This window comes from Coregonus clupeaformis, unplaced genomic scaffold (assembly GCF_020615455.1).
Source record: "Coregonus clupeaformis isolate EN_2021a unplaced genomic scaffold, ASM2061545v1 scaf2561, whole genome shotgun sequence".
Classification (NCBI taxonomy): domain Eukaryota; kingdom Metazoa; phylum Chordata; class Actinopteri; order Salmoniformes; family Salmonidae; genus Coregonus; species Coregonus clupeaformis.
In genome coordinates this window covers 11,122-22,949 of record NW_025536015.1, presented here as the reverse complement: position 1 = coordinate 22,949, position 11,828 = coordinate 11,122, and the positions used below count along the sequence as shown (strand labels likewise).

The 11,828-nt window shown below is 45.4% G+C and overlaps 1 pseudogene; it reads left to right on the top strand.

The window, feature by feature from the left end:
• Positions 1-1,428: 1,428 nt before the first annotated feature.
• On the top strand, positions 1,429-8,656 carry LOC121548242 (annotated as a pseudogene).
• Positions 8,657-11,828: the final 3,172 nt, after the last annotated feature.

Genomic DNA, 11,828 nt, shown 5'->3' with positions numbered 1-11,828 from the left:
ACCTCAGCCTGGCTCTTCTTTGCTTCTCATTGATGAAGGGATTTTTTCTAGCTTTGCACGACTTCAGCCCTGCCCCTCGCCATGCACTTCACTCCAGCTGCCGTTTGCCATTCTTTTTGTAGGTCACTTGATGTCATCCTACGGTTGTTGAGTGACATTCGAATGAGTTGGCGGTCATCCCGGTCAGTAGAGTCGTTTTCGCCCTCTGCCGGTCTGTAGGTTTGTTGTCCCCAATGTCTGCTGCTTGACCTTGTTCTTATGAACCGCCGTCTTTGAAATTTTAAGGATGGAAGCAACCTAACGCTCACTGTATCCCTCTGCCAGTAAAGCCAGAATTGAACCCTTCTTTTCCTCACTCAAAACGTTCCTTTTCAACTCTTTTGGCACGGTCAATAGTTATTTTTGATTAATATTACTTTTGAGGTACTATTAGCACTGTTTTTGCCATCCAGCTGGTCCTATTGCAAGAGGATAGTGATGACCACAGCAGTGGTTTTTATACTTTTCCTCGTTAAATAAGATTTGGTTCAGGTGATCACCTAATCAGTACCTAATTCAGTAGAATGAGGTGTGCCTGTGTTGGAATTCAACAGACACTGGAATGGAATGGCTGTCATACATGTAGTGATGCTGATTTAAGAAAAATATTCAGTGGTCTCTCAATTTTTTCCAGAGCTGTAAATACAAGTATGTTGAAGGTTCATTGAGTGTGCAATGATATGTAGTTAATGGGTGAACTACGTTAAGTCAGGTTTAGCTGACAATCACACTAAAATCTGAACGTGCATGGCAGATAGGTGGTGGGAAGGGTATAGTGTTATGTTGATGTATTCATTCATGATTTATTAACAAACTAGATGTGGTAAGTCTCTCCATTTCCACATGTAATCCGTTCCTGGCAATGAAAAATACATGAACTCATACTGTAGATATAAATGAAAAGCAGACATTGAGTAGACAGACCACTCCTGTTGCTCCTCTTCTGTACTATTCTATACCAAGGTTTTGTCCCCCCCCTCCCTACACACACACACACACACACACACATAGCACATAGCACAGTAGATCCTTTTATAAGGACAACAAAGCAAAATGTTCGGTCAAAGGTATATTGTTACAAACCTGCAAAGAGAGAAGGAGTGCCGTGAGCTGACAGACTAGACCTCAAACAGATATACACCCATATTTCTAATCACAGTATTGAATGTCCCATCTCCCTCTCTCTTTCTCTGCTTTCTCTTGCTCCATTCAAATACAATGTACACACACACACACACACACACACACACACACACACAAATCAGGAGAGATTTGGGAGGAGTAGGAGTAGAGGAAATCGAAGAAGGAGTGGAGGTTAGAATTAGGGTTGAGGGAGGGGTGGAGGGGAAGGATTGATGTGATTGGTCCAGAAGGAGGGTGGATGTACTATCTGCTTCTTCTGAAAACATGGCTCGATGAATGAACACTCTTCATTTCAGGTAGCCAGCCAACACAACATTGAGGTAAATGCTATTATGCCCAGGGATAAGCCAAGTACTTTCCATGCATAGATGTTTCTCAAAGCTTTAACTGAGGGTCAGATTACTGTTCTGATATGGATTTGTACTCTGTTCTTTTCCAGTTCTCCTCCACAGCTGGCCAATTATTTGACTGACGGACGGACTGACTGATTGACTGACTGACTGACCAACTGATTGACTGACTGACTGAAACTGACGGCTGAACATTGGCTGGTTGACCGAGTTATTCTCCATCTATCTTCCACCAATCCACTGTTTTCCTTAAACACGGAGGTGAATATCACATTTAGAGATACACAGACAGAGGAACTGCCAGAGTAACTGTGTCTCAGATAGATGGCTGACAAGCAGATCAGGTAAGTGCGGATAAGGACATTTAGATGGAAACAGAAGAATCTGAGAGGTTTTTATCAAATGTTTTAATTGATGTTTTAGGTTGAATCTTGAACTAATTCCTCCACCATTTTGTTATTCTCTTTTGTTATTCATTGGTCATTCTAACCTTTTTCACCCCTTCTCACCCTTCTCTCTTTCTCTCCCTCTCAGTTTACCTGCCAAATTGATCAATGGGGGAATTGCTGGACTGATTGGTGTGACATGTTATTTCCTATTGACCTGGCCAAGACCCGTCTCCAGAACCAGCAAAATGGTTCCCGTCTCTACACCAGCATGTATGTACAATGCTGTTCAACACACATTTTTCAACCAGTCTCATTTAGAAATTCTAAAACAAACGATTCACTTGTAGTATCTGCTTACCTCTGGTTGATTCTCTGAGGTCTTTGCACAGTAATCTTCTGTGTTCACTACACAGGTCAGATTGCCTTATCAAGACCATCCGATCAGAGGGATACTTTGGCATGTACAGAGGTAGGACAAAAGAGTCTGTCATGGCGTTTGCAACGCCAGGGTTGTGGGTTCGATAAAATAATGTATGCGCTTAACTGTAAGTCGCTCTGGATAAGAGCGTCTGCTAAATGACTAAAATGTAAATGTAAATGTGTGTGTGTGTGTGTGTGTGTGTGTGCACACAGGTTTGAGCATGTTCTTTGTTTATTACTCTGTGTCTCTCTATTTATTTGACCATTAGGTGCTGCTGTGAACCTGACTCTGGTCACTCCAGAGAAGGCCATCAAACTAGCTGCCAATGACTTCTTTAGACAGCACCTGTCCAAGGATGGGTGAGTAGGGCTCAGAGGCCTCTTTCAAACACCTGCCTGTCAAATACTATCATACACCAGTCATAACTGACTGGCACATCAACCTCTTGCCCACTCTGATCTCCTTGAATTGATGTACTTGAAAGATGTAGTGTATACTATATCAACTTAACTAACTTCTTGTTTGGATTTGAAATAAATATCACTTCAGGATGCTAATAATATCTTCACTATGTGCTTTGATCCAGTGGTAATGCATTAGAGGTATAAATATTTTGTAAACATACAGCATGGATGATAGGACCAATCCCATAAGCCCCTGCAGCATTATCCGCATGACATACCTGGGCTATCTTTAGCGTCCCTCAACACTTCCATGGCGACCAAGAACATGGCTGATAAATTATTGAGTGACCTGTGCTAGCGAACTGGTGAATTATTAACATGTTTCTAAGACTGTGTGAGTATGTGTGTGTGTGTTTCTAAATGTTTCTATATGTGTATCACTAATGGTATGTTTATTGTTTTATGCATGTTTATAGTCTTGTCCTATGTGTTGTGGCAGATCAGGGGGTTGGGTCAAAACGTTTACACAGATCAGACACGGACAGAGTATGAGTAGCTCGGTTTCAAGGATGTTTATTAATAAAATAATCAAAAGAAAAGGTTAGGTCTCCCCCATGAGACCCTCTCCAGGATACTGTCTCCAACTCCATAGAAGTTACCTTCCTTCCCCCCAGTCCTCTCTCATGTGCTGCCCTTCTGGCAGCTTTATGGGCCTTGCACAGCTGGTGAGCAATCCGCCCTTAATTACTCACCAGCTCCCAATCAGCCACAATTAGTCCTGTCTGGGGAGCCTGTCGAGACCTGGCACGTCCAGCAGATGGAGCCACCGCCTCGTGATGTATACTCCATCTGTCACCAGGCCTCGACGAGTCTCCCCCTGGTGGCTGACCTGCTGTGACGCAACACCCCTCCCTTAGCTATGTCGGGAGGGACGGTCTTCAGTGCAACGTCTGTCTCCCTTCTCGGTAGGGCATCCGCATTTCCATGCTTCGCCCCTGACCTGTGTACAACAGAAAAAGAGAAGCGTTGAAGGGACAAGAACCACCTGGTGACCCGATCGTTTGTGTCTTTACCCCTGGCCAGGGGAGCATGGTCCGTGACCAGGGTGAAGTGGGTACCTAACAGGTAATACTTGAGAGTGTCTAGCACCCACTTCACCGCCAGACACTCTTTCTCAACAATTTAGTATTTCTATTCTCTCGGTATCAGCTTTCGGCTGATGTACATAATGGGGTGCTCCTCCCCATCGTGTATCTGGGACAGAACGGCCCCTTGTCCCGTATCATCTGCATCCGTCTGGACCACCATCGGCACCTGGAAATCGGGCGTTACGAGAATCGGATGGGAGCACAGCGCTTCCTTCAGACGGCTGAACGCTGCTTCTGTCTCGTCCGTCCATTTCACTGTTTTCGGGAGGCGGGCCCTGGTTAAATCGGTGAGGGGGGAAGCTATAGCCGCAAAGTTGGGGATAAACCGGCTATAGTATCCTGCCAGTCCCAGGAAGGCCTTGACCTGTGTCTTGGTGCGTGGAACGGGCCAGTCACGTACCGCGTGAACCTTCCTCTCCTGGGGCTTGACGTCCCCCGTCCGATCAAATACCCCAGGTACTCCACCTCCTGGAACCCTAGCTTGCATTTCTTGGGATTTGCGGTCAACCCGGCTTGCTTGGAGGCGCGTCAGGTGCTCCTCCCAACCTTGGCTGTGGATGATAATATCATCCAGATAGGCCGCTGCGTACTGCTGGTGGGGTCGAAGCACTCTGTTCATCGGTCGCTGGGATGTGGGCGGGTCTCCGTGGAGACCGAACGGGAGCACCCAGTACTGGTACAGACCGTCTGGTGTCGAAACGCCGTCTTCTCCCGGGAGGAGGCTGCCAATGGTACCTGCCAATATATTTTGGTCAGGTCAATGGTGCTGATGTACTGGGCCTTTCCCAATCGGTCGATTAGCTCGTCCACCCTCGGCATGGGGTAGGCGTCGAATACGCTTATGTCGTTCATACCCCGGAAATCATTACAGAAGCGGAGGCTACTGTCCGGTTTGGGCACCAACACAATGGGGCTGCACCATGCACTGTGGGTCTCTTCAACGACCCCCATCCTCAGCATAGCCTCCACTTCTTTCATGGCCTTCCGTCGGGCCTCCGGAATTCAATACGGCCTCTTTCTTACGTTTCCCCGGCAGTGGCGGCTCCTGAAAAAATTCTCAGGGGGGGCAATTTTTCTGATGATTTAGGTGACCTACACACATTTTAAAAAAGATATGTCCAGCAACAACATGAAGACAGGGGCAGCATATAAGTCAATACCAGAAGCATTTATTGACTGATCTCAAAAGTGTTGGCTTACCAGGGTTGGTGGAGCCCTCAGTTTCATCTTTGCCTCGCAAAGCTAACTCAAACACTCCGCAAAACTTCACACACTGGATTAGCCGGCTGAGGATGTGGCGGTTCTTGCTAATGTCGTAGTAAATATATTTGTTATAGTGAATATGGAATATGATGTGTTGAGTAAAATGTTGTGCTAAGATCTATTTAGGTCAGGAGCTGGTTATAAGTTCTGTTCCTATCCAATAACAATGGACAAAAGGGTCCTATCTTGTCAGCCTTGTCAGTTTCAGTTCTCCAGTAAACTTGTGATTATCAACACTAACCTCATCGTTGTGGCGGCGGACAGCTAGCCTGTATCCCTCATCCAGTTGAGTGGGAATGTTCACTCTCCCCAAAGCAGACAATCTCAAACAGCTATCCATGTGGGTCTTTGACAGCTCATGTTTCTTAATCTTTCCTGAAAGATGGTGCATGTCCGTTACACACCAGTCGCTGTCCAAGCGGTGCTGTCTGCCGTGCCGCCTTCAGGGTGAAAGAGTAAGCAGGGGGTAGCAGAAGACTGCATTAGCTACATCGCAGCCTGCTAGCCAGGTTTTTCGTTTCGTACCAATTTTTTTGAAAATCCTCGGGTGTAGGACTTCCCCCTTTAGTAGAAACCTGTTGAATTATTAAATTTGGTCTGGGAGGTCCTAATTGTTTCGTTACCAATTTATCTTCATTTGTTCGCCGACAAAAAGGAACTTCTTTTCAAAGACACAATCGAGTTGCACTGAAGCCTAGCCATTTTGATAGAAGTAGTGAATTGATTGACGCTGCTACCCGCTCTTTTCTTAGTTACGTTCATGGTTATATGTTACGTATGACGAAAGCGCGTAAGTGCAAGCCCTCAGAAACCCATAGAGATTGTATTGAAAGCTCTGATATTTGAAAAAAATAGATTTTACATGGGAGTCTATGACAGACTTCTGGGCGATTTTCAACCTGACTGAAATCGCCCCAAAAGGGGGGGGGCCATTTGAAGCACGACTTTAGCCTGATTGGACATTTAGTGGCACTGTGGCAGATCAGACGTCTAGATTACAACACTGATAACTACTGTTGCCGTGATATAATTGATTAGAAAAAAAATCCCTTCCTTTTCCCGTTTGGCAGTGCGTCGCCCATATCGCCCTATTGAACACACCGCCCCTGTTCCCCGGTGGTGTTCAATGAGGGTCGTGCAGCCCAGGGGCTGGGCTCCCCGATTGTAGACCTGGGCTTGGGCGCGTTGGGCCTTCTCCATATGTTCCCTCACGACTGGCCGTATGGCTGTCATCTGCTCCCGCATCGTCTCCACGTGCTCTACCACGCTGCGTAAGGGGGTCGGTTGGGCTTTCCACACCTCCTTGGCGAGGTCCAGTAGGCCACGGGGCGTCCTCCCGTAGAGGAGTTCAAACGGGGAAAACCCAGTGGAGGATTGGGGTATTTCTCGGATTGAGAACATTAGGTGGGGTAGCAGCTGGTCCCAGTTCTTCCCGTCCTGCTCGATGACCTTCCGCAGCATCTGTTTGAGCGTTTTGTTAAAGCGCTTGACGAGCACATCCGTCTGCGGGTGAAAAATGGAGGTCCGGATCTGCTTGATCTGCATGAGGGCACACAACTCTTTCATGAGGCGGGACATAAACTCTGTACCTTAGTCTGTCAGGATCTCGTTCGGGATGCCCACCCGGCCTCGACGAGTCTCCCCCTGGTGGCTGACCTGCTGAACGCCACCGGGTATAGAAACAGGGAGTTAGCATGATGCATTTATGTTGTGTGCGTTTTGTTTAATGCATGTAAAACCCCTGAGATAGCACCAGACCATCCAGAGAAAGAAGTAATTGAACCAAAATAATTATGACATTTCTTCTCTCTCACAGTCAGAAGCTCACCCTGCTGAGGGAGATGCTGGCGGGTTGTGGTGCTGGTACATGTCAGGTGAGCTCAGCTGGGGCATCAGCCTCAGACAGCTCTCTACTACAGCCTTGTGGCTCAACAGTAGTTATGCACACTAGTAGTGTGTCTGCCTGGGTATTTGAACTCTTCTGAAACTAAGTCACACTGTCTCTCCATCTCTTTGTCTCTTTGTCTCTCCATCTCTTGATGCAGGTCATCGATCACCACTCCCATGGAGATGCTAAAGATCCAGCTACAGGATGCAGGGGCGGATAGGTGAGAGATGGGTAGAAGAAGGAGAGAGCAGGTTGTATGTTCCCCTGTTCCCAGTCAATGTTTTATGACTAACCAGTGTATTGTCAGCCAAACAAGCACTAACAGATCATAGAGATCTGATCCGTTAGAACTAGTAAGAACCAGCATTGTTATTGTGTCAATGTACCAATAGTTATTGTAATGCTTGAACACATTTGTGACTCTTCCTTGTGTTCCTGTGACTCCCCAAATTTATTTTTGTTTGCCAACTTCTCCTGAGGCATTGCTGCTTCCCTGTCCCTGGTTGATGATGTCACACTGATGATACTGATGTTGCTGTGTGTGTTATGACACTTGTAGAGGCTCAGAGGAAGCTGATGCCCCAGGCTGCAGGTGGGGCCCCTGGGGGCCCAGTGGAGGTGAGGACCCATACAGCCATGCAGCTCACCCGGGAGCTGCTGAGGAGCCAGGGCATCGCAGGGCTCTACAAGGGCCTGGGGGCCACACTGCTGAGGTACATCTGCACAGAGACACAATGGCAATCTTGCAAGAACACACACAAATGAAGATGATACATATTTGTTGTTCCATTCCTCTGTTCTCTTAGGGACGTGCCATTCTCCATAATCTACTTCCCCCTGTTTGCCAATCTGAACAGCCTGGGTGGCCGTGGGGCTGATGGCCCCGTTCCCTTCTATGTGTCCTTTGCATCAGGCTGCATCGCTGGCAGTACAGCTGCTGTGGCAGTTAATCCAGTGGATGGTAAGGACCGTCAAGTGTGTATACAGGTATGAGTGTGTATTCTGCCTGCCGTGTGCCCTGTAAGACAATTGATACAGTATGTGTGTTACAGTGATTAAGACCAGAATTCAGACCATGACACGGGGAAGTCGGGAGGACACCTACAGCGGAGTGACAGACTGCATCAGGTAACCTCTCCTTCTCACTCTAACTCTTCCACTGCTTCCCTCCTGGTTTTGGTGTCTGTGAGTTCAACCAACCTAATCCACCTTTCCCTAAAATGTGAACAGCAGACCTATGAAGAAAGAAACATGATGACAGGCATTCTCTGATCGATTATATCCATGTTATATGATGGGAGAACATTACAACATCTACTGGTACTATTAAATAAATGGAGAAGGCATTTTAGGCTAGAATATAGATACACCCCTATATCACAACCCTCTTGTCTAACAGGAAGATTCTGCACCAAGAGGGTCCCTCTGCTTTCCTGAAGGGGGCGTACTGCCGTGCTCTGGTCATTGCTCCGCTCTTTGGCATTGCACAGGTGGTCTACTTCCTGGGAGTGGGAGAGTTCCTTCTCAGCTTCCTGCCTCAATGGAACAACTAGTCTTGCACTTTCCTCTCCTGCACAGCTCACATTGGAGCCAGGTAATCTGGCACCTACCTCTCCCTACACAGCCCACATTGGAGCCAGGTAATCTGGCACCTACCCTCCTACACAGCCCACATTAGCCTAAGGCCTAAAGGAGTTAGTCAGGGTCAGACAGAACAGTGTGTGTGTTCTAGACCAGAGTATGTCCTCTGCACCTGTTGAGGGTGTTCTGATAGGTCATCCTTTTTACATCCCCTACGTGAGATGAATTACTGTAAATATTTGAATTTAGGTCTGATTTAGAATTGTATGATAAACATTCAATATCATTTCAAGTGTACTTTTAGTTGTGCTTTATCAAGGTTTAGTCATGGAATTCTCTCTATTGTTTTTACTAAGATGTTGCTATCATGATATAAAAATCTGTTCAATCATGTTAACTCAGTATATATCTGTCTCAACATGACTGTACTGTAATATATTCTCTCTGTATTGATACTGTTTTATTGTAGTTTTGTGGCTGTTTTGCACAGCTTCTGTACCTCTTTCCAAATTGTGTTTCCCTCTTCGTCCATAAAGAAGCTTTAGAATTGCATTCTTCTTCCAAGAATGCATTGAGTATTTCATCACAGTGATGCTAAGAGATGATCTGGGGTGTATCCAGGATTACCAAAGATATAACATAAGATGTTGGCAGATGTTGAAACGATGTAATCAAGCTGTGTGCCTAGAAAGAGTCAACATTGCCTGCAGCAAACGTAGGCTGGTTGGTGACATTGGTGATTACACACCAAACACAATTAGCTGCCCAGCCACCATCTTGGCACCATTTTGTGACTAGATGTCAGTTCAGGGACCTGCCTGAATTTGTCCAATAGAAACTCTCATTTTCGTTGCAAAATGTTTTCCATTTGGAGTAACAGTTTCTGTTGCAAAACATTTTGCAACAGAATCTGGTATATGAATACACCCCAGGGGTTCTGAGAGTGGCCTTCACTCACAGCACTCAACCAATCAGAGTCAAGTCATCTAATCAAAAAGATAAAACCCACCCCCTTGACATTTGTGCAAGCCCATTGCCATTATCATTACTGAAAGGTACATTTGTAGGCCCTGTGTGACCCTGTATCATAAATGTAGTTACCTAGATTCTATATATTGTACTGGTTTTCACTGGACCGTTATTCCTCTCCTCAGGAGGACACAGCACTTTTATGTCACCACCCCTCTTCCCTCCCCTGTAGATATGGTGGGTGTTGGGTTATAAGTTCGAGTCGTGAATATGGATGTGCACTGAAGGTGTAAAACAGACTGACAGCTATTTTATTATTCATGTGAGGTAAAATAAGAACAGAAAAAATGTATTCCTCTCGTACATATTGTTGTCTGAAAAAAATGAATGGGATTGTGCTACCCGTGTTGCCTTAAGATTCTTTCTCTCTATTTGTGTGACAGTCTTTGGTGTGTGGTTTGTCCTCATTCTACCGTAACAAGTCTCAAGGAAATCTGAAGAGGCCCCCTGGACTGTGGTAACCAAGGAAACAATGGAGGGATTGTTTAATGCATTTGCTTCACCAAATTAATCTATCTGAGTATCTCGCTGTCTCTGTCAGCCTGTCTCATTCCTAAGGAACCATTGTTATGTGCCCATCCAATAGCCAGATTCTCTAGTACACATGGGCATGGCTATTTGTCCTGGCCATTTTTCCTTGTGTCCTGTTGCTTTCTTGGCATTTTCTCCTTTGGAGGAGATCCATTTCCCACCTGCAGTGTTAGTCTTTCTCCACTCCCATGGATACCACTCAGATCCCATTTGAAAACAAGCAAGCAGAAACACTGTGTATAGAGGACACATTATTTACACCTTCCATTGTTATGCGGTTTTTACAGTGTTATCATATGTCCAGTAGATGGAGCCGGTGCAAGCTGGCATGCATTTAATGTACACTACATTTCATAGAATTTAATTCAGTTACAATAATCATAGGAGATGTTATGTTTGTACTATGATTATTATTGATATCATTAATTATTAACAATCATTCTAATATGTTATTATTATGTACTATGTAGGCTGCACAGGTGAATATGGGCTAAAACAGGGTGGAGCCAAGGAACAAGGTAAACCGATAAGGCAGAGGGAGGGTGAGAGGGAGAGATGGAGAGATGGGAAGAAGGGAAGGGAGGGTAGAGGGAGAGATGAGAGATGGGGAGATTGGGAGATCGAGGCACTCAACCAAATCAGGGCATTGATTACAAAAGAAGTGAGTGCCTGAAGGGTGAGAATCTACTGCCAAGGACTGTCAAACACACACAGACCAGAGGGGATTTAGATGCCCCACCATCCTTTAGATCAATTTCATCATATCAATCTAGATCCAATTTATCGTAGGCCTACTGTCACAGGCAGTGCCATACATTTTGCTTTCATAAGACTTAAATTGCCTTCCTAGTGATCAATTAGCTTATTTACTATGACATTTCATATGTTGAGAAATTACATTCTCAAGGGGCATTGCAATAGCTATATTATTCACTCTGTTCCAGGGGAATGGGAGAGTATAGTATGTAAATGGCTCGTGAAATGACCTCTACCTTGATGCTGTATAACAAGCAGGAATTGTGTCTCAGGGCTATGAAAGTGGAAGAAATTGTACCAGCAAGTATGGCTGAAATGTATAGGAATATCTACTGTATATAGCTAAGCGATCTAAAGCTATTACGGTTCTGTAGTCATTATTTGCAATCTACAGTACAGTAAATGGCACTGGCTCATCAACAATTAATTTACTGTAAAATTGACATAACATTTTAGAAAACTGCACTTTATAGGTCTACATTAGCTTTTTTGTCCCCCAGCAGATTGGTTTTAGGCAAGCTGGCGACTGCAAAATGACATAATGTCAATGGAAACCCTTGAGGATCAAAGCATTGCTGAAGTTGCGTTGATGAAAGAGTTGCCTTGAGTTCAGAGGCGACAGTGTGACAGGCTAATGAATATTCATGTCAGAGGAGAGAGAGAGAGAGAGAGAGAGAGAGAGAGAGAGAGAGAGAGAGAGAGAGAGAGAGAGAGAGAGAGAGAGAGAGAGAGAGAGAGAGAGAGAGAGAGAGAGAGAGAGAGAGAGAGAGAGAGAGAGAGAGAGAGAGAGAGAGAGAGAGAGAGGGGTTTGGAGTATTTGTTTGATATCCAGAGTGTAGCTCTTAGTGGGCTGTAACCTACACTCTAAAAAATGCTGGGTTAAAAA